The sequence below is a fragment of the Amblyomma maculatum genome, chromosome 1, assembly GCF_055883805.1.
Source record: "Amblyomma maculatum isolate TAMU_Amacu chromosome 1, ASM5588380v1, whole genome shotgun sequence".
NCBI lineage: Eukaryota > Metazoa > Arthropoda > Arachnida > Ixodida > Ixodidae > Amblyomma > Amblyomma maculatum.
Window position 1 is genome coordinate 27,238,867 of NC_139344.1, and position 23,901 is coordinate 27,262,767.

A 23,901-nucleotide genomic window follows, 5' to 3' on the forward strand; every position below is an offset into this window, starting at 1 on the left:
ACCAGCAGGTTTCCAAGGCATGTGGCAGTAAGACAAAGAGTGAATACAGCATTTAACCAGGTGGACTGCACGACTGATCGGCCGGTGTCATTTCACCGGTCTTACAAATGCCAGCAGATTGGTTAAATCATAGGGCGATGGAGGAAGAATGAATATAGTATTTAACCAAGTGGACTCCATGACTGATCGGCCGGTGTCGTTCAACCGGTCTTACAAATACCTGCAGGTTGGCAAGACATGGGGTGATCAAGGAAGAGTGAATACAAAATTTAACCAGGTGGAATGCATGAATGATCAGCCGGCGTGGATCAATCTGTCTTACAAATACCAGCAGGTTGGCAAGGCATGGGGTGATGGAGGAAGATTGAATACAGCATTTAACTAACTTGACTACACGACTGATCGGCCGGTGTCGTTCAACCGGTCTTACAAATACCAGCAGGTTGTAAAAGGCATGGGGCGATGGAGGAAGATTGAATACACCATTTAACCGGGTGGACTCCCCGACGATCGGCCGGTGTGGTTCAACTGGTCTTACAAGCACCAGCAGATTGGCAAGTCATGTGGCAATTAGAGGAAGAGTTAATACAGCATTTAACCAAGGGGACTGCACGACTGATCTGCTCCAGTGTGGCTCAACTGCCCTTAGAAGTACCTACAGGTTGGCAAGGCATGGGCAATGGCGGAAGAGACAAGACAGCATTTAACCAGGTGGACTGCACGACTTATCGGCCGGTGTCGTTCAACCGGTCTTACAAATACCAGCAGGTTGGCAAGACATGGGGCGATGAAAAAAGAATGGGTAAAAATCTAACCAGCTGGACTGCACGACTGATCGGCCGGTGTGGTTGCACCGGTCTTACAGATACCAGAATTTTAGCAAGGCATAGGGCGATGGAGGAAGATTGAATACAGAATTTAAACAGGTGGACAACATGACTGATCGGCCGGTATCGTTCAACTGGTCTTACAAATACCAGCATGTTGCAAGGCATGTGGCAATAAGAGGAAGAGTGCAAAGAGCATTTAACCAGGTGGACTGCACGACTGATCACCCGGTGTCATTCAACCGGTCTTACAAATACGAACATCTTTGAAATATTAACTTAACTTGCGCAAAGAAGACTGCACACAAAAAAGGCACATATACGAAATGTACGTATATGTACGTTTTGTGTCCCGTATTATATGCTCAAGTATACGTAACCTTTCCAAGATGAACCAACTCGCACAAACAAGAGTATTACTTAAATACCAACAGGAGAGGTTTGAAAGCCTTGGGGCGATGGAGGATGATTGAATACAGCACTTAACCAGGTGGACTGCACGACAGATCGGTCGGTGTCATTTCACCGGTCTTAAAAATACCAGCAGGTTGGCAAGGCATTTGCAACATGTGGAAGAGTGAATACACCATTTAACCAAGGCGACTGCACGCCTGATCGGCTGCAGTGTAGTTCAACCGGGCTTACAAATTCCAACAGGTTAGCAAGGCATGGGCAATGGTGGAAGAGACAAGACACTTTACCAGAGGGACTGCACGACTGATCGGCCGGTCTCGTTCAACCGGGCTCACAAATACCAGCAGGTTGGCAAGGCATGGCGCGATGGAGGATGATTGAATACAGCATTCTGCACTACTGCACTACAGATTTTCCGGTGCGGACCAACCGGACTTACAATTAAAAGCAGGTATCCAAGGCATGTGGCAATAAGACAAAGAGTGAATACACGATTTAACCAGGTGGACTGCACGACTGACCGGCCGGTGTCTTTTCACCGGTCTTACAAATACCAGGAGGTTGGCAAAGGCATAGGGCGATGGAGGAAGATTTAAAATAGCATTTAACCAGGTGGACTCCACGACTGATCGCCCGGTGTCGTTCAACCGGTCTTACAAATACCAGCAGGTTGTCAAGACATGGGTCGATCAAGAAAGAGTGAATAAAAAATTTAACCAGGTGGACTGCACGAATGATCAGCCGGCGTGGATCAACCGGTCTTACAAGTACGAACAGGTTGGAAAGGCTTGGGACGATGGAGGAAGAGTGAATACTGAATCAAACCCGGTGGACTACACGACTGATCGGCTGGTGTCGTTCAACCGGTCTTACAAATACGAGCAGGTCGGCAAGGCATTTGGCAATAACAGGAAGAATTAATACAGAATTTAAACATGGGGACAGCACGACTGATCTGCTCCAGTGTGGATCAACTGGCCTTAGAAGTACCTACAGGTTGGCAAGGCATGGCCAATGGCGGAAGAGACAAGACAGCAATTAACCAGGTGGACTGCATGACTTATCGGCCGGACGCCTTCAACCGGTCTTACAAATACCAGCAAGTTTCCAAGGCATGGGGCGATGGAGGAAGAGTGAATAAAGAATTTAAGCAGGTGGACTGGACGAATGATCCGCTCGCGTGGTTCAACCGGTCTTACAAGTATCAGCAGATTGGCAAGGCATGGAGCAAGAGTGAATAAAATATTTAACCAGGTAGTCTGCACGAATAATCGGCTGGCGTGGTTCAACCGGTCTTACAAGCACCAGCAGGCAGGCAATACATGGGGCGATCAAGGAAGAGTGAATAAAAATTTAACCAGCTGGATTGTACGACTGATCGACCAGCGTGGTTGTACCGGTCTAACAGATACCAACATTTTGGCAAGGCATGGGGCGGTGGAGGAAGATTAAATACATAATTTAACCAGGTGGACTACACGACTGATCGGCCGGTGTCGTTCAACCGGTCTTACAAATACCAGCAGGTTGGCAAGGCATGTGGCAATAACAGGAAGAGTGAACACAGCATTTAACCAGGTGGGCTGCATGACTGAGCAGCCGGTGTCATTCAACCGGTCTTGCAAATACGAACAGGATAGGTTTGCAAGGAATTGGGCGATGGAGGATGATTGAATGCAGCATTTAACCAGGCGGACTGCACGACTGATCAGCCAGTGTGGACCAACCGTTCTTACAATTACCAGCAGGTTTCCGAGGCACCTCACAATAAGAGGAAGAGTGAATACAACATTTAACCAGGTTGATTGCATGACTAATCGGCCGGCGTCATTCCACCGGTCTTTCAGATACCAGCAGGTTGGCAAAGGTGTAAGGCGTTGGAGGAAGATTGAATACATCATTTAACCAGGTGGACTCCACGACTGATCAGCCGGTGTGGTTCAACCGGTCTTAGAAGTACTAACAGGTTCGCAAGGCATGAGCAATAGTGGTAGAGACAAGACAGCATTTTACCAGATGGACTGCACGACTGATCGGCCGGTCTCATTCAACAGGTCTTACAAATACCATCAGGTTGGCAAAGCATGAGGCGAGGGAGGAAGATTGAATACAGCATTTATCCAGGGGGACTGCACGAGTGATCGGCTCCGGTCTGGTTCAACCGGTTTTGCAAGTACTAGCAGGTTCGCAAGGCCGTGGCGATGGTGGCAGAAGACAGCGTTTAACCAGGTGTTCTGCACGACTGATCGGCCGGTGTCGTACAACCGGTCTTACAAATTCCAGCAGGTTGGCAAGGCATGGGGCGATGGAGGAATATCGGATACAGCATTTAACCACGTCGACTACACCAGTGATCGGCCGGTGTCATTCAACCGGTCTTACAAATACCAGCAGGTTGGCAAAGGCATGCGGCGATGGAGGAAGACTGAATACGGCATTTAACCAGGTGGACTCCATCACTGATCGGCCTGTGTGGTTCAACCGGTCTTACAAGTACCAGCCGGTAGGGCAAAGCAACTGGCGGATGGAGGTGGAGTGAATACCGAGGACAGGCTGCAAGTCATGGGACGAAGGAGGAAAAGTGAACACAAAATTTAACCAGGTAGACTGCACGACTGATAGTCCGGTGTCGTTCAACCGGTCTTACAAATACCTTCAGGTTGGCAAGGTTTGTGGCAATCAGAGGAAGAGTGAATACAGCATTTACCCAGGTGGACTGCACGACTTATCGGCCGATCTAGTTCAACTGGTCTTACAAATACCAGCAGGTTGGCAAGGCATTAGGCGATGGAGGAAGAGCGAATAAAGAATTTAACCAGGTAGATTGCACGAGTGATCAGAAGGTGTGGTTAAACCGCTCTGACAAGTACCAGCAGGTTTGCAAGGCTAGGGGCAATGGAGGAAGAGTGAATACAAAATTTATCCAGGTGGATTGCAAAACTGATCGGCCGGTGTCGTTCAACCGGTCGGAAAGATACCAACAGGACACGTTGGCCAGGATTGGGGTGATGGATGAAAATTGAATAGAGCATTTATCCAGGGGGACTGCACGACTGATCGGCTTCGTTGTAGTTCAACTGGTTTTACAAGTACTAGCAGGATGGCAAGGCATGGGGCGATGCCGTGAGAAGACAGAATTTATCTAGGTGGACTGCCTGACTGATTGGCCGGTGTCGCTCAACCGGTCTTACAATTAGGTTGACAAAAGAGTGGGGCGGTGGATCAAGATTGAATACAGCATATAACCAGGTGGACTCCACGACTGATCGGCCGTTGTGGTTCAACCGGTCTTAAGTGTACCAGCAGATCGGCTAGACATGGGGCGATCAAGAAAGAGTGAATACAGATATTACCCAGGTGGACTGCACGAATTATCCGCCGGTGCGGATCAACCGGTCTTACAAGTACCAGCTGGTTGGCAAGACATGGGATGATGGAGGAAGAGTGAATGCAGAATTTAACCAGGGGGACTGCACGACTGATCGGCTCCGTTGTAGTTCAACTGGTTTTACAAGTACTAGCAGGATGGCAAGGCATGGGGCGATGCCGTGAGAAGACAGAATTTATCTAGGTGGACTGCCTGACTGATTGGCCGGTGTCGCTCAACCGGTCTTACAATTAGGTTGACAAAAGAGTGGGGCGGTGGATCAAGATTGAATACAGCATATAACCAGGTGGACTCCACGACTGATCGGCCGTTGTGGTTCAACCGGTCTTAAGTGTACCAGCAGATCGGCTAGACATGGGGCGATCAAGAAAGAGTGAATACAGATATTACCCAGGTGGACTGCACGAATTATCCGCCGGTGCGGATCAACCGGTCTTACAAGTACCAGCTGGTTGGCAAGACATGGGATGATGGAGGAAGAGTGAATGCAGAATTTAACCAGGTGGACTGCACGAATGATCGGTTGGTGTGGTTCAACCGGTCTTACAAGTATAAGAGGGTTGGCAAGGCATGGAGGAAGAATGAATACAATATTTTTACCAGATTGACTGCACGAATGATCGGCCGGCATGGTTCAACCGGTCTTACAAATACCAGCAGGTTGTCAAGACATGGGTCGATCAAGAAAGAGTGAATAAAAAATTTAACCAGGTGGACTGCACGAATGATCAGCCGGCGTGGATCAACCGGTCTTACAAGTACGAACAGGTTGGAAAGGCTTGGGACGATGGAGGAAGAGTGAATACTGAATCAAACCCGGTGGACTACACGACTGATCGGCTGGTGTCGTTCAACCGGTCTTACAAATACGAGCAGGTCGGCAAGGCATTTGGCAATAACAGGAAGAATTAATACAGAATTTAAACATGGGGACAGCACGACTGATCTGCTCCAGTGTGGATCAACTGGCCTTAGAAGTACCTACAGGTTGGCAAGGCATGGCCAATGGCGGAAGAGACAAGACAGCAATTAACCAGGTGGACTGCATGACTTATCGGCCGGACGCCTTCAACCGGTCTTACAAATACCAGCAAGTTTCCAAGGCATGGGGCGATGGAGGAAGAGTGAATAAAGAATTTAAGCAGGTGGACTGGACGAATGATCCGCTCGCGTGGTTCAACCGGTCTTACAAGTATCAGCAGATTGGCAAGGCATGGAGCAAGAGTGAATAAAATATTTAACCAGGTAGTCTGCACGAATAATCGGCTGGCGTGGTTCAACCGGTCTTACAAGCACCAGCAGGCAGGCAATACATGGGGCGATCAAGGAAGAGTGAATAAAAATTTAACCAGCTGGATTGTACGACTGATCGACCAGCGTGGTTGTACCGGTCTAACAGATACCAACATTTTGGCAAGGCATGGGGCGGTGGAGGAAGATTAAATACATAATTTAACCAGGTGGACTACACGACTGATCGGCCGGTGTCGTTCAACCGGTCTTACAAATACCAGCAGGTTGGCAAGGCATGTGGCAATAACAGGAAGAGTGAACACAGCATTTAACCAGGTGGGCTGCATGACTGAGCAGCCGGTGTCATTCAACCGGTCTTGCAAATACGAACAGGATAGGTTTGCAAGGAATTGGGCGATGGAGGATGATTGAATGCAGCATTTAACCAGGCGGACTGCACGACTGATCAGCCAGTGTGGACCAACCGTTCTTACAATTACCAGCAGGTTTCCGAGGCACCTCACAATAAGAGGAAGAGTGAATACAACATTTAACCAGGTTGATTGCATGACTAATCGGCCGGCGTCATTCCACCGGTCTTTCAGATACCAGCAGGTTGGCAAAGGTGTAAGGCGTTGGAGGAAGATTGAATACATCATTTAACCAGGTGGACTCCACGACTGATCAGCCGGTGTGGTTCAACCGGTCTTAGAAGTACTAACAGGTTCGCAAGGCATGAGCAATAGTGGTAGAGACAAGACAGCATTTTACCAGATGGACTGCACGACTGATCGGCCGGTCTCATTCAACAGGTCTTACAAATACCATCAGGTTGGCAAAGCATGAGGCGAGGGAGGAAGATTGAATACAGCATTTATCCAGGGGGACTGCACGAATGATCGGCTCCGGTCTGGTTCAACCGGTTTTGCAAGTACTAGCAGGTTCTCAAGGCCGTGGCGATGGTGGCAGAAGACAGCGTTTAACCAGGTGTTCTGCACGACTGATCGGCCGGTGTCGTACAACCGGTCTTACAAATTCCAGCAGGTTGGCAAGGCATGGGGCGATGGAGGAATATCGGATACAGCATTTAACCACGTCGACTACACCAGTGATCGGCCGGTGTCATTCAACCGGTCTTACAAATACCAGCAGGTTGGCAAAGGCATGCGGCGATGGAGGAAGACTGAATACGGCATTTAACCAGGTGGACTCCATCACTGATCGGCCTGTGTGGTTCAACCGGTCTTACAAGTACCAGCCGGTAGGGCAAAGCAACTGGCGGATGGAGGTGGAGTGAATACCGAGGACAGGCTGCAAGTCATGGGACGAAGGAGGAAAAGTGAACACAAAATTTAACCAGGTAGACTGCACGACTGATAGTCCGGTGTCGTTCAACCGGTCTTACAAATACCTTCAGGTTGGCAAGGTTTGTGGCAATCAGAGGAAGAGTGAATACAGCATTTACCCAGGTGGACTGCACGACTTATCGGCCGATCTAGTTCAACTGGTCTTACAAATACCAGCAGGTTGGCAAGGCATTAGGCGATGGAGGAAGAGCGAATAAAGAATTTAACCAGGTAGATTGCACGAGTGATCAGAAGGTGTGGTTAAACCGCTCTGACAAGTACCAGCAGGTTTGCAAGGCTAGGGGCAATGGAGGAAGAGTGAATACAAAATTTATCCAGGTGGATTGCACAACTGATCGGCCGGTGTCGTTCAACCGGTCGGAAAGATACCAACAGGACACGTTGGCCAGGATTGGGGTGATGGATGAAAATTGAATAGAGCATTTATCCAGGGGGACTGCACGACTGATCGGCTCCGTTGTAGTTCAACTGGTTTTACAAGTACTAGCAGGATGGCAAGGCATGGGGCGATGCCGTGAGAAGACAGAATTTATCTAGGTGGACTGCCTGACTGATTGGCCGGTGTCGCTCAACCGGTCTTACAATTAGGTTGACAAAAGAGTGGGGCGGTGGATCAAGATTGAATACAGCATATAACCAGGTGGACTCCACGACTGATCGGCCGTTGTGGTTCAACCGGTCTTAAGTGTACCAGCAGATCGGCTAGACATGGGGCGATCAAGAAAGAGTGAATACAGATATTACCCAGGTGGACTGCACGAATTATCCGCCGGTGCGGATCAACCGGTCTTACAAGTACCAGCTGGTTGGCAAGACATGGGATGATGGAGGAAGAGTGAATGCAGAATTTAACCAGGTGGACTGCACGAATGATCGGTTGGTGTGGTTCAACCGGTCTTACAAGTATAAGAGGGTTGGCAAGGCATGGAGGAAGAATGAATACAATATTTTTACCAGATTGACTGCACGAATGATCGGCCGGCATGGTTCAACCGGGCTTACAAGCACCAGCAGGTTGACAAGCCATGGGGCGATCAAGGAAGAGTGAATAAAAAATTAACCAGCTGAATTGCACGACTGATCGGTCGGCGTGGTTGCACCAGTCTTACAGATACCAGAATTTTGGAAAGGCATGGGGCGATGAACGAAGATTGAATACAGAATTTAACCAGGTGGACTGCACGATTGATCGGCCTGTGTGGTTCAACCGGTCTTACAAATACCAACAGGACAGGTTTGCGAGGCATGGGGCGATGGAGGATGATTGAATACAGCAATTAACCAGGTGGACTGCACGACTTATCGGCCGCTGTGGACCAACCGGTCTTACAATTACCAGCAGGTTGGCAAAGGCATAGGGCGATGCAGGAAGATTGAATATATCATTTTACCAGGTGCACTCCACGACTGATCGGCCAGTGTCGTTCAACCGGTCTTACAAATAGCAGCAGGTTGGCAAGGCATGAGGCAATAAGAAGAGTGAATACAGCATTTAACCAAGGGGACTGTACGAATGATCGTCCGGCGTGGATCAACCGATCTTACAAGTACCAGCAGGTTTGCAAGGCAAATGGCAATAATAGGAAGAATGAATACAACATTTAACCAAGGGGACTGCGCGACTGTTCGGCTCCATTGGGTTTCAACCGGTGTTAGAATTACCAACAGGTTGGCAAAGCATGGGGCAATGGCGGAAGCGACAAGACAGCATTTACCCAGGTGGACTGCACGAATTATCGGCCGGCGTGGATCAACCGGTCTAAAACGTAAAAGCAGGTTTGCAAGGCATGGAGTGGTGGAGGAAGAGTGAATACAGAATTTAACCGGTTCGACTGCACGACTTATCGCCCGGTGTGGTTCAACCGATCTTACAAGTGCCAGCAGACTGTGAAGGCAATTGGGCGATCAAGGAAGAGTGAATACAAAATTTAACTGAGTGGACTGCACGACATATCGCCCGGTGTGGTTCAACGGGTCTTACAAGTACCAGAAGGTGCTCGCGGCAATTGGGCGATTAAGGAAGAGCAAATAGAAAATTCAACCATGAGGACTGCATAAGTGATCGGCCGGTGTGAATCAACCCGTCTGACAAGTACCAGCAGGTTTGCAAGGCATGGGGCGATAGGGGAAGAGTGAATACAAAATTTATCCAAGTGGATTGCACGACTGATCAGCCGGTGTCGTTCAACCGGTCGGACAAATACTAACAGGACACGTTGGCAAGGCATGGGGCGATGGAGGAGGATTGAATACAGCATTTATCCAGAGGGACTGCATGACTGATCGGCTCCGGTGTGGTTCAACCGGTCTTACAAGTACTAGCAGGTTGGCAAGGCAAGGGGCGATGGCGGGAGAAGACAGAATTTAACCAGGTGGACTGCACGACTCATCGGCCAGTGTCGTTCAACCGGTCTTTCAAATACCAGCAGCTTGGCAAGACATGGGTCGATGGAGGAAGATTGAATACAGCATTTAAACAGGTGAACTCCACGACTTATCGGCCGGCGTGGTTCAACCGGTCTCACAAATACCAGCAGATTGGCAACGCATGGGACGATGGAGGAGTGAATACAGCATTTAACCAGGTGGAGTGCACGACTGATCGGCCGGTGTCGTTCAACCGGTCTTGCAAATACCAGCAGGAGAGGCTCGCAAGGCATGGGCGATGGAGGAAGATTGAATACATCACTTAACCAGGTGAACTGCACGATTGATCAGCTGGAGAGGTTTGAACAGTCTTAAAAGTACCAGCAAGTTGGCAAGACATGGGATGATGTAGGAAGAGTGAATACTACATTTAACCAGCTGGACGACACGAATGATCGGCTGGAGTTGTTCAACCGGTCTTTCAAATACCAGCAGGTCGGCAAGGCATGTGACAATAAGAGGAAGGTTGAATACAGAATTTAAACAGGTGGACTACACGACTGATCGGCCGGTGTCGGTCAACTGGTCTTACAAATACCAGCAGGTTGGCAAGGCATGTGGCAAAAAGAGGAAGAGTGCATACAGCATTTGATCAAGTGCACTTCAAGACTGATCAGCCGGTGTCATTCAACCGGTCTCACAAATACCAACAGTAGAGGTTTGCAAGGCATGGGTCGATGGAGGATGGTTGAATATAGCATTTAACCAGGCGGACTCCACGACTGATCGGTCGGTGTCGTTCAACCGGTCTAACAAATACCAACAGGATAGGCTGGCAAGGCATGGGCGATGGAGGAAGATTTATTATATCATTTAACCAGGTGAACTGAACGATTGATTAGCTGGAGAGGTTTGAACAGTCTTACAAGTACCAGAAAGTTGGCAAGACATGGGATGATGGAGGAAGAGTGAATACTGCATTTAACCAGCTGCAGAACACGAATGATCGGCCGTAGAGGATCAACCGGTATTACAAGTATCAGCAGGTTGGCAAGGCATGGAGGAAAAGTGAATACGACATTTAACCAGGTAGACTGCACGAATGGTCGGCTGGCGTGGTACAACCGCTCTTATAAGCACCAGCAGGTTGGCAAGACATGGGCGATCAAGGAAGAGTGAATGCACATTTAACCAGCTGGACTGTACGACTGATCGGCCGGCGTGGTTGCACCGGTCTTACAGATACCAGCAGATTGTCAAGGGAAGGGGAGATGGAGGAAGATCGAATACAAAATTTAACCCGGTGGACTACACGCCTCATCGGCCGGTGTCATTCAACCAGTCTTATAAATAGAGGCAGGTTGGCAAGGCATGTGGCAATAAGAGGAAGATTTAATACAGCATTTAACCAAGAGGACCGCACGACTGATCGGCTCCAGTGTGGTTCAACCAGTCTTAGAAGTACCACAGGTTGGCAACGCATGAGCAATGGCGGAAGATACAAGACAGCATTTAACCAGGTGGACTGCATGACTGACCGGCTGGTCTCGTTCAACCGGTCTTACAAATACCAGCAGCTTGGCAAGGCATGAGTCGATAGAGGAAGATATAATACAGCATTTAACCAGGTGGACTCCACGACTGATCGGCCGGCGGGGTTCAACCGGTCTCATAAATACCAGCAGATTGGCAAGGCATGGGATGATGGAGGAGTGAATAAAGCATTTAACCAGGTGGAGTGCACGACTGATCGACCGGTGTCGTTCAACCGGTCTTACAAATACCAACAGGACAGGCTGGCAAGGCATGGGCGATGGAGGAAGATTGAGTACATCATTTACCCAGGTGAACTGCACGAATGAGCGGCTGGCGTAGTTCAACCAGTCTTACAAATACCAGCAGGTCGGCAAGGCATGTGGCAATAAGAGGAAGAGTTCTACAGCATTTAATCATGGGGACCGCACTACTGATCGGCTCCTGCGTGGTTCAACCGGTCGTAGAAGCTCCAACAGGTTGGCAAGACATGGGGCAATGGTGGAAGAGACAAGACAGCATTTAACCAGGTGGACTGCACGACTGATCAGCCGGTCTAGTTCAACCGGTCTTACAAATACCAGCAGGTTGGCAAAGGCATGGGGCGAGGGAGGAAGATTGAATGCAGCATTTAACCAGGTGGACTGCACGATTGATGAGCTGGAGTGGTTTAAACAGTCTTACAAGTACCAGCAGGTTGGCAAGACAATTGAGGATGGAGGGAGACTGAATACTGCATTTAACCATCAGGACTACACGAATGATCGGCCGTGGAGGGTCAACCGGTCTTACAAGTATCATCTGGTTGGCAAGGCATGTTGGAAGAGTGAATATAATAATAATTCAGGTAGACTACACGAATGATCGGCTGGCGTAGTTCAACCGGTCTTACAGGCACCAGCAGGCTGGCAAGACTTGGGGCGATCATGAAAAAGTGAATACAGAATTTAACCAGCTTGATTGCACGACTGCTCGGCCGGTCTGGTTGAACCGATCTTACCAATACCAGCAGAATGGCAAGGCATGGGGCGATCAAGGAAGAGTGAATACAGAATTTAACCAGGTGGACTGCACGAATGATCGGCTGGCATGGTTTAACCGGTCTTACAAGTACCAGCAGGTTGGCAAGACTTGGGGCGATAAAGGAAGTGTGAATACAGAATTTATCCAGGTCGACTGCACAACTGATCGGCCGGTGTTGTTCAACCGGTCTTACAAATACCAGCAGGTTGGCAAGACATGGGGTGATCTAGGAAAAGTGAATACAGAATTTAACCGGGTGGACAGCACGAATGATCAGCAGGAGTGAATCAACCGGTCTTCCAAATACCAGCAGGTTGGCAAGGCATGGGGCAATGGAGAAAAGGTGGAATACAGCAAATACCTAGGTGAACTGCTCGACATATCGCCTGGTGTGGTTCAACCGGTATTACAGGTACTAGCAGATTGGAAAGACATGGGGCGATAAAGGAAGCGTGACTACAATATTTATCGAGGTGGACTGCACGAATGATCGGCCGGCATGGATCAACCGGTCTTTCAAGTACCAGCAAGTTTGCAAGTCATGGGGCGATGGAGGAAGATTGAATACAGAATTTACCCAGTTGGAATACATTACTGGACGGCCGGTGTCGTTCAACTGGGCTTACAAATACCAGCAGGAGGGCAAGGCATGTGGCAATAAGAGGAAGAGTGAATACAGCATTGAACCAGGGGGACTGCACGACTATTCTACTTGAGTGTGGTTCAACTGGTCTTAGAAGTACAAACATGTTGGCAAGGCATGGGGCAATGGCGGAAGAGACAACGCAGCATTTAACCAAGTGGACTGCACGACTGATTGGCCGGTGTCGGTCAACTGGTCTTACAAATACCAGCAGGTTGGCAAGGCATGTGGCAAAAAGAGGAAGAGTGCATACAACATTTGATCAAGTGCACTTCAAGACTGATCAGCCGGTGTCATTCAACCGGTCTCACAAATACCAACAGTAGAGGTTTGCAAGGCATGGGTCGATGGAGGATGGTTGAATATAGCATTTAACCAGGCGGACTGCACGACTGATCGGTCGGTGTCGTTCAACCGGTCTAACAAATACCAACAGGATAGGCTGGCAAGGCATGGGCGATGGAGGAAGATTTATTATATCATTTACCAGGTGAACTGAACGATTGATTAGCTGGAGAGGTTTGAACAGTCTTACTAGTACCAGAAAGTTTTCAAGACATGGGATGATGGAGGAAGAGTGAATACTGCATTTAACCAGCTGCAGAACACGAATGATCGGCCGTAGAGGATCAACCGGTATTACAAGTATCAGCAGGTTGGCAAGGCATGGAGGAAAAGTGAATACGATATTTAACCAGGTAGACTGCACGAATGGTCGGCTGGCGTGGTACAACCGCTCTTATAAGCACCAGCAGGTTGGCAAGACATGGGCGATCAAGGAAGAGTGAATGCACATTTAACCAGCTGGACTGTACGACTGATCGGCCGGCGTGGTTGCACCGGTCTTACAGATACCAGCAGATTGTCAAGAGAAGGGAAGATGGAGGAAGATCGAATACAAAATTTAACCCGGTGGACTACACGCCTCATCGGCCGGTGTCATTCAACCAGTCTTATAAATAGAGGCAGGTTGGCAAGACATGTGGCAATAAGAGGAAGATTTAATACAGCATTTAACCAAGAGGACTGCACGACTGATCGGCTCCAGTGTGGTTCAACCAGTCTTAGAAGTACCACAGGTTGGCAACGCATGAGCAATGGCGGAAGATACAAGACAGCATTTAACCAGGTGGACTGCATGACTGACCGGCTGGTCTCGTTCAACCGGTCTTACAAATACCAGCAGCTTGGCAAGGCATGAGTCGATAGAGGAAGATATAATACAGCATTTAACCAGGTGGACTCCACGACTGATCGGCCGGCGGGGTTCAACCGGTCTCACAAATACCAGCAGATTGGCAAGGCATGGGATGATGGAGGAGTGAATAAAGCATTTAACCAGGTGGAGTGCACGACTGATCGACCGGTGTCGTTCAACCGGTCTTACAAATACCAACAGGACAGGCTGGCAAGGCATGGGCGATGGAGGAAGATTGAGTACATCATTTACCCAGGTGAACTGCACGAATGATCGGCTGGCGTAGTTCAACCAGTCTTACAAATACCAGCAGGTCGGCAAGGCATGTGGCAATAATTGGAAGAGTTATACAGCATTTAATCATGGGGACCGCACTACTGATCGGCTCCTGTGTGGTTCAACCGGTCGTAGAAGCTCCAACAGGTTGGCAAGACATGGGGCAATGGTGGAAGAGACGACAGCATTTAACCAGGTGGACTGCACGACTGATCAGCCGGTCTAGTTCAACCGGTCTTACAAATACCAGCAGGTTGGCATAGGCATGGGGCGAGGGAGGAAGATTGAATGCAGCATTTAACCAGGTGGACTGCACGATTGATGAGCTGGAGTGGTTTAAACAGTCTTACAAGTACCAGCAGGTTGGCAAGACAATTGAGGATGGAGGGAGACTGAATACTGCATTTAACCATCAGGACTACACGAATGATCGGCCGTGGAGGGTCAACCGGTCTTACAAGTATCATCTGGTTGGCAAGGCATGTTGGAAGAGTGAATATAATAATAATTCAGGTAGACTACACGAATGATCGGCTGGCGAAGTTCAACCGGTCTTACAGGCACCAGCAGGCTGGCAAGACTTGGGGCGATCATGAAAAAGTGAATACAGAATTTAACCAGCTTGATTGCACGACTGCTCGGCCGGTCTGGTTGAACCGATCTTACCAATACCAGCAGAATGGCAAGGCATGGGGCGATCAAGGAAGAGTGAATACAGAATTTAACCAGGTGGACTGCACGAATGATCGGCCGGCATGGTTTAACCGGTCTTACAAGTACCAGCAGGTTGGCAAGACTTGGGGCGATAAAGGATGTGTGAATACAGAATTTATCCAGGTCGACTGCACAACTGATCGGCCGGTGTTGTTCAACCGGTCTTACAAATACCAGCAGGTTGGCAAGACATGGGGTGATCTAGGAAAAGTGAATACAGAATTTAACCGGGTAGACAGCACGAATGATCTGCAGGAGTGAATCAACCGGTCTTCCAAATACCAGCAGGTTGGCAAGGCATGGGGCAATGGAGAAAAGGTGGAATACAGCAAATACCTAGGTGAACTGCTCGACATATCGCCTGGTGTGGTTCAACCGGTATTACAGGTACTAGCAGACTGGAAATACAGCAAATACCTAGGTGAACTGCTCGACATATCGCCTGGTGTGGTTCAACCGGTATTCAGGTACTAGCAGATTGGAAAGACATGGGGCGATAAAGGAAGCGTGACTACAATATTTATCGAGGTGGACTGCACGAATGATCGGCCGGCATGGATCAACCGGTCTTTCAAGTACCAGCAAGTTTGCAAGGCATGGGGCGATGGAGGAAGATTGAATACAGAATTTACCCAGCTGGACTACATGACTGATCGGCCGGTGTCGTTCAACGGGGCTTACAAATACCAGCAGGAGGGCAAGGCATGTGGCAATAAGAGGAAGAGTGAATACAGCATTTAACCAGGGGGACTGCACGACTATTCTACTTGAGTGTGGTTCAACTGGTCTTAGAAGTACAAACATGTTGGCCAGGCATGGGGCAATGGCGGAAGAGACAACGCAGCATTTAACCAAGTGGACTGCACGACTGATTGGCAGGTGTCGTTCAGCTGGTCTTACAAATACCAGCAGGTTGGCAAGACATGGGGCGTTGGAGGAAGATTGGATACATCATTTAGCCAGATCGACTGCTTGACAGAGCAGCCGGAGTGGTTCAACCGGTCTTACAAGTACCAGCAGATTGGCAAGACATGGGGCGATCAAGGAAGAGTGAATACAGAATTTAGCCAGGTGGACTGCAATAATTATCAGCCGGCGTGAATCACCTGATTTTACAAGTACCAGCAGGTTTGCAAGGCACGTGGCAATAAGAGGAAGACTGAATACAGCATTTAACCAGGGGGACTGCACGACTGATCGACTCCCGACTGGTTCAACCGGTCTTACAAGTACCGACAGGTCGGCAAGGCATGAGGCGATCAACGAAGAGTGAATACAGAATTTAACCAGGTGGACTGCACAGATGATCGGCTTGCGTAAATCAACCGGTCTTACAAATACCCGCAGGTTGGCAAGGCATGGGGCGATGGAGAAATATTGAATACAGCAATTACTCAGGTAGACTGCACGACTGTTCGGCTGGTGTTGATCAACCGGTCTTACAGGTACCAGCAGGTTGACAAGGCATGGGGCATGGAGGAAGATTGAATACAGCTTTTACAGAATAAAGAATACTGCATTTAACCAGGTGGACTGCATGACTGATCGGCCGGTGTCGTACAGCCGGTCTTACAAATACTAGCAGGTTGGCAACGCATGGGGCATTGCAGGAAGAGTGAATATAGCATTTAACCAGGTGGACTGCACGAATGAACTGCCAGTGTTGTTCAACCGGTCTTACAAGTACCAGCAGGTTAGGAAGGCAATTTGGCGATGAAGGATGATTGAATACAGCATTTAACCAGGTGGACTGCACGAATGTTCAGCCAGAGTGTTTAAACCGGTCTTTCAAGCACTAGCAGATTGGCAAGACATGGGGAGATCTATTAAGAGTGAATACAGAATTAACCAGGTGGACTGCACGGATGATTGGCCGGCGTAAATCAACCGGTCTTACAAATAGCAGCAGGTTGGCAAGGCATGGGGCGATGGAGAAAGATTGAATACAGCAATTACCCAGGTAGAATGCACGACTTATTGGCTGATGTGGTTCAACCGGTCTTACAGGTACCAGCAGATTGGCAAAGCATGGGGTGATGGAGGAAAATTGAATACACCATTTATTCAGATGTACTGCATGACTGATCGGTCGCTGTGGTTCAATCGGTCTTACAAGTACCAGCAGATTGGCAAGACTGGGGAGATCAAGGAAGAGTGAATACAGAATTTAACCAGGTGGACTGCACGAATTATGAGCAGGCGTAAATCAACCGATCTTACAACTACCAGCAGGTTTGCAAGGCATGGGGCGATGGAGGAAGAGTGAATACAAAATTTAACCAGGTGGACTGCACGACTGATTGGCCGGTGTGGTTTACCGGTCTTACAAGTACCAACAGGTTGGTAAGGCATGGAGAAAGAATTAATACAGCATTTAACCAGGTAGACTGCACGAATGATCGGCCGGCATGGCTCAACCGGTCTTACAAGTACCAGCAGGTTGGCAAGACATGAGGCGATCAAGGAAGTGTGAATACAGAATTTAACCAGGTGGACTACACGTCTGATCGGCCGGTGTAGTTCAACCGGTCTTACAAGTACCAACAGGTTGGCAAGGCTTGGGGCAATGGCTGAAGAGACAAGACAGCATTTAACGTAGTGGACTGGACGACTGATCGGCCAGTGTCGTTCAACCGGTCTTACAAATACCAGCAGGTTGTCAAGGCATCTGGCGATGGAGGAAGAGTGAATTAAGAATTTAACCGGGTGGACTGCACGACTGATCGGCCGGAGTGTTTCAACCGGTCTTTCAAGTAACAGCAGATTGGCAAGACGGGGTGATCTAGGAAAAGTGAATACAGAATTTAACCGGGTGGACATCACGAATGATGAGCAGGCGTGACTCAACCGGTCTTACAAATACCAGCAGGTTGGCAAGGCATGGGGCGATGGAGAAAGATTGAATACAGCAATTACCTAGGTAGACTGCACGACATATCGGCTGGTGTGGTTCAACCGGTCTTACAGGTACCAGCAGATTGGCAAGACATGGGGCGATCAGGGAAGAGTGACTACAACATTTAACAAAGTGGACTGCACGAATCATCGGCTGGCATGGATCAACCGGTCTTCCAAGTAACAGCCGGTTGGCAATTCATGGGGCGATGGAGAAAGATTGAATACAGCAATTACCCATGTGGACTGCTCGACTGATCGGCTGGTGTGGTTCAACCGGTCTTTCGGGTACCAGCAGATTGGCAAGGCATGGGGTGATGGAGGAAGACTGAATACAGCATTTAATCAGGTCGACTGCATGACTGATCGGCCGGTGTGGTTCAACCGGTCTTACAAGTACCAGCAGATTGGCAAGCCATGGGGAGATCAAGGAAGAGTGAATACAGAATTTAACGAGGTGGACTGCACGAATGATCAGCCGGCATGAATCAACCGATCTTACAAGTACCAGCAGGTTTGCAAAGGCATGGGACGATGGAGGTAGAGTGAATACAAAACTTAACCAGGTGGACTGCACGACTAATTGGCCTGTGTGGTTCAACCGGTCTACAAGTACCAACAGGTTGGCAAGGCTTGGGGCATTGGCGGATGAGACAAGACAGCATTTAACCTGGCGGACTGCACGACTGATCGGCCGGTTTCGTTCAGGCAGTCTTGCAAATACCAGCAGGTTTAGGAACGCATTTGGCAATGGAGGAAGAGTGAATATAGCATTTAACCAGGTGGACTGTGCGGATGAGCGGCCAGTTTGGTTCAACCGGTCTTACAAGTACCAGCAGGTTGGGAAGGCAATTCGGCGATGGAGGAAAATTGAATACAGCATTTAACCAGGTGGACTGCACGACTGATCAGCCGGAGTGTTTCAACCGGTCTTTCAAAGAGCAGCAGATTGGCAAGAAATGGGGCGATCAAGGAAGGGTGAATACAGAATTTAACCAGGTGGACTGCACAAATGATCGGCCGGCGTGGATCAACCGGCCGCTGACATCGGGTTCGAACCCGGGTACTCCGGCACAGTAGTCGGGTCTCGCAAACCTTTCTGGCACGGCTGCCTTCTCTTCCTTTAGCGAGAATGGCTAGCCGCCGAGCAACATCCTCTTCATGATTGGAGTCGGCCTGAAGCTTGTGCTAAAGCGAACGCACAGCCGGCCCAGTCTGTGCGCCATTCATGACTAGAGTTAGAAGCGGGCACCATAAAAATGTTATCTCCGCACAGCAACTCACATGATAGCGTGGCGTGACGTAATTCACAGCTGCGGGAGTTCGCTCTCCTTGCGAGCTAATAGTCGCTGCGGTGAGGATGAATGACCTTGGAGCTCACGCTCTAAAACAATGTCCAAGCTCAGCGAAACATACTGAGGACTGTTGAGAAACATGCGTAATCTGGAGTCACTTTCTTTCTTCCTCTAAAATTAATAAATAGTAATTATATTTAGTGTTGTCTTTCGTGTAATTATACCTTAATTTAAGAATTACATTTTATTACCCCTTTTAATTTGGTCCTTCCCAGTTAACCTTATTGTTTTAATTAGGAATAACATGTCAAGCACAAGTTGTAGGTTGTCTTAAAGATGCTTATAGGAGTTTTTCTATCGGCTTTGCACCACACGCAATGAAACGTTTCCTTGTGATAGTGATACAGCTTCGGTGTTTTGAAGACGAGTCACACAGAACAAAATTTTTTTCTCTGCAGCGCTCTCCCAAATGGTGCTTTGCGTGCTCACTGGGCGAGACTAAATGCGCCAGTACCTGACCACATGACAGCTTTCCAGCAAGACTACTAAGTAAAGATACGCAAATGGTACCGTGGTGCAAAACTTTTTATCAGCTGTTCTTCAATATTAGATACAACTTTTGAATTTACACTTTTTTTTCTGAAGCCAAAATTAGCAAAGTTAGCTATTTAGCCTTTGCTTACTAATTAACTTTCAAGGGCGAAAAAGTACTGTTGACTAGACCACACGACTATCGTCAAAGATGAGTTGATTTCACTCAGGCTAGGAGATTAAGCCTTCTTTAGAAGCTGGTTTACATTTAGCTGGGACACCTGTCATATGTAGCTGGTCGTTTACTTCCTATAATGTTTCTATTGGATGACGCGGTTAATCTCGCAGCTAAGCCCGAAGGTGTAGCATCTTGAAACTAGAGTATACGTTACTGACTGAGCGAGCTAAATACAATTACAGGTTGGCGAAGAACCGATGCTCCAGAGCCCGAATGGCACAATGGACCGTGGTTTGCTGTGTCTTAGATATTGCAGCTTCGGGTCAGCGTGTTCGCACTAATTGATCCTGGCGCCGTTGTCTCATCTACTCGGCAGCACACGTCAAGATCCTCTTGGCTCTGATGGTCTTGCTTTTCCCCTCTTCATCGTGGACCTGCAATTCAGGAACTTCGTGTAATCTTTTCTTACACTTGCGGCGATATTCTAGAAGTTCTTCCGGAGCTCATATTCAGGCTACCCTTATTCGTTACCATTCTAGCAAGAAACTGAATGACGATCCAGCTGCCATGAGATGCTGACATCGTAAAAGCCAGGAGCTTGATTATGAAAGTAGACGCTAGATAAAGACACAGATAGTGTTCCAAGTTGAGGCACATTCTCGGAATGCACGAATATGCTCTCCTTTGCCATAATCATAAAACCATAGCCGAGGCCCGTTCCCTTTGCGCTGTGATGGCCAGAGTGCTTTCTTTTGAAAAGCATGCATTATAGCATATTTTGTCCTTTGTGTCTTATTTATTCACAAAATCCGCATTCACACCCGGCGCGTGTGAATGCATGTTCAGCATTCTCGCACAATAATTAACAAATGCTAGCGTCCGTTAATTTATTCTGTTCCAGCCAAAAACTCTTTTATATATGGCCGCGTGAACGCGCTAAATACTTTGAAGAAGAATGAGTTAAAAATTGTGCTCTATACTCTTCCTTCGACAAATAAACTGAAACAGAAAAAAAAGGAAATACAGAGACCCCTTTTGCCGTTTGTAGCTGTTTACCGGGAAAATTAAGCCCCAACTCGGAGCTCCTGTCGCTATAATTAATTTACGTCCCTGTTTCTGCTTTCCTCAATTTGCCTCTAATAAACCCTATGCGCACTCAAGAAGAGTGAAGCGAGCCTGTTTTGCGCTGACGCCGCAGCAGGCAAAGCGGGCTCTTTCCGGTGGCGCTACCGTCCAGTAAACAGCGTGTGCCCCCTCCCCATCGTGCGCCAGGCCACCCCCCGGCTTGCGATGCACTCAAAGCGTCTTTGTTTCATGCTCGGCGCGCTTGGTACCGAGTGGCGCTATTCGCTGTTACCCCCGCTTGCAGCCAGCCAATCAAGCAATTCAGTGAGCATAAGGCCTGTTTCTGGGTTTGCAAAGGAACGTGACGCGCAAGAACACGCTCCTTTTTCCCGTGTCTGCATGGGCTTTGAGGTGGCGCTTCAGTCTGCCTTGTCCAAAGCATCTTCACCGCGTACGCAGATTAAGTGTGTGGTTGTCAGTCGACTTTAGTGTCGTCATCCTCCGCTGCTGTGCATCCGAGATGTTTTTGTTTCTTTAACCGCACTCATTAGCACACAAAGCTACCAAATTATGTGAAATTGTCTGGTTGTTTCTCGTTCATAACACCAAACTCCGACAATGGCTACGCAGGATTTTCTACGGAACGGAGAGCGAAGTTGTCGCGTTAAAAACGCGATTGTTATTTGACCAGGTTGTGCGATATCTAACGATGCCACTGAACTGGCGCTCACAATTCAAGATTATTAGACACGCGGGGTAATAGTTTGACTATCTCAGGATATTGGCAAATGGAGTCAAGAAGCACATCGAAAAGCATGAACAGACTACCCGTGTGAAAGCGTGGAGACACCCCACGATAATCGAACGGAACACAATGTGGGCGAGGTAGGTATAACGCACTGAGAGGCAGTTTGAAAAAATAATGATATCAGGTCTGACTTTTGAGAGCGCGATACTGCATCTGACGTGAGAAGTTCAATCGGGGTTTGAAAGCAACTAAGGAGATATTGTGAGGTGGGCATCAAATGCTCACTTCCCAACCGCGAATGAGGCAGTAAAAGGGGACATGGGTAGACATAGTTCGAAGCGTGGCGAGCACAGATTGAAATATAGTATAAGAATTGACCAAGAAAGATGGAGAAATAGAAAGGATAGCTGGGGCAGCTTGGTACATGAGGGAGGCCAATTAAAAACCAACGGAGAGCCGAGGTAGCTTGGTCCTCGTACAGAAGAGGGGCTGATTCGCTTTGAAGAAAGTGCTATAGGACTAATGTACTAACAGGTATGTATAAGAGAAACGAGAGCTGAGAAATAAATCGCGATAAAAGCAAGGTCGTGGAGGCAGAGGGCATGAAATGAGCTTACTCGATGTAAAAGTACACTCTAAACCTGATTTATAAAAAGACAATAATTAGGCAAGAATCGTTCTTTGACCATTCAGGACGCCGTGTCCTATTGTCTCAAACGACAAGAATGCCTTCTCAAAACGCCCAGTTACAAGAAGAAATATACACCAATATGGCGACACTTGAGCGGTGTGCGGTAAATCCGAAGGAACAATGGAGCATATTTTCTTGGACGTGGCAGTATCAATGCAGGCGTTACAACGGTCAAAATCAGTATCCCTCAGGTCCTAGCGATTAATAATGCAGGTGAGGCGAATGATGCTTAGAGGCGTAAACAAAGGAAAATACTGTGAAAAGTTAAAGATTGAGAACTATAGTAAGCGTGAAATTCAATGGAATTGACGTTTAAAAAACTGTGAATTTCTTATGCTAATTAGTCAGATTGATTCGAAAATCATCAAGAAAAAGGTGGCCGACATATGAAGGCAGCTCTCTGGATACTTTAGTTTTTTCTTCGAAAAAAAAAAAAAAAAGAAACGTGAATAGGAGAACATTGCTTCTATTTCTTTTCAGTAACGTACAGTACTTGTTACCACGGTAAGCGAAAGTAGACTGACTAAGCAGCTTACGCAAATTAGGGTGACACTCAAGCTCCGCCTTACGAATATAACGTGACAGCGTCTTGTGGTCCTCTCTCATTACACTAATATTCGAGCAGGCCCGACGACCTACGTATAAAGCCTGCTTATTCCACCAGCCTTGCAAGCGTACTTGTGTGGCTCTAGTCGGTATAGCGTCTCGGGCTCGCAAACCAAAGGTATTTCGAATCACGCCTCAAACTTAAAATAACCTATTTTTCTAATAGTAAAGGAGGTTTCGTTATGAATTAAAATCATTTCAGATGCCCAGTTGCTTTTAATTAACATTGTGTATCCAATGAAAGCCGACAGCTGCACCAAGAAAAGTATACAGCTTTATTTATTATTATTTTTTTTTTTTTTTGCATTGATGAAGGTGAAATAATAATGCAGTCCTAGAGGAATCTAGAGAAATATCCCCTATGTTTTACTTGGTGTCAGTGGCTGTTGGCTCCATCTGTACGCACCTCATAACGACCCCCCCCTCCCCTCTTCCCCATTTTCCCTATATTTGTTTGCTAATTCCGTGTTTTCATCAATTTCGTTATACGCGTGACATCCCGTCTACGCGAGCGTTGTAAGGTGTTCAAATTCTGATGCGAGGGCATGTAGCTGTGGCGTTATCACCTTTTCAACCAATCAAGATTTCCGCGACAGGATACTTGATGCAACGGAACAACGCAGGGTTTTTCGACAAACGGGGCCTTAAACCAGTAAATAATACATGGCGTGCACAAGAAACAAATGTGTGGGTAATGCGGGGCTCATTATGATGTACATACCGTTTGATTGAGTTGCTTAACAGTGTGACCATGTAATCTTTAATGTTCATGCAGAAAGGAGTAAGAAAATGAAATCTGTGTATTAACGCATGACTGGCCACTAACATGTGAAGCATGACTAATTTACGAATTGTTACGAATTGCGCCTCCACCTCGCCCCCGCTCCTGAAGTATCCAATAGCGCGCCC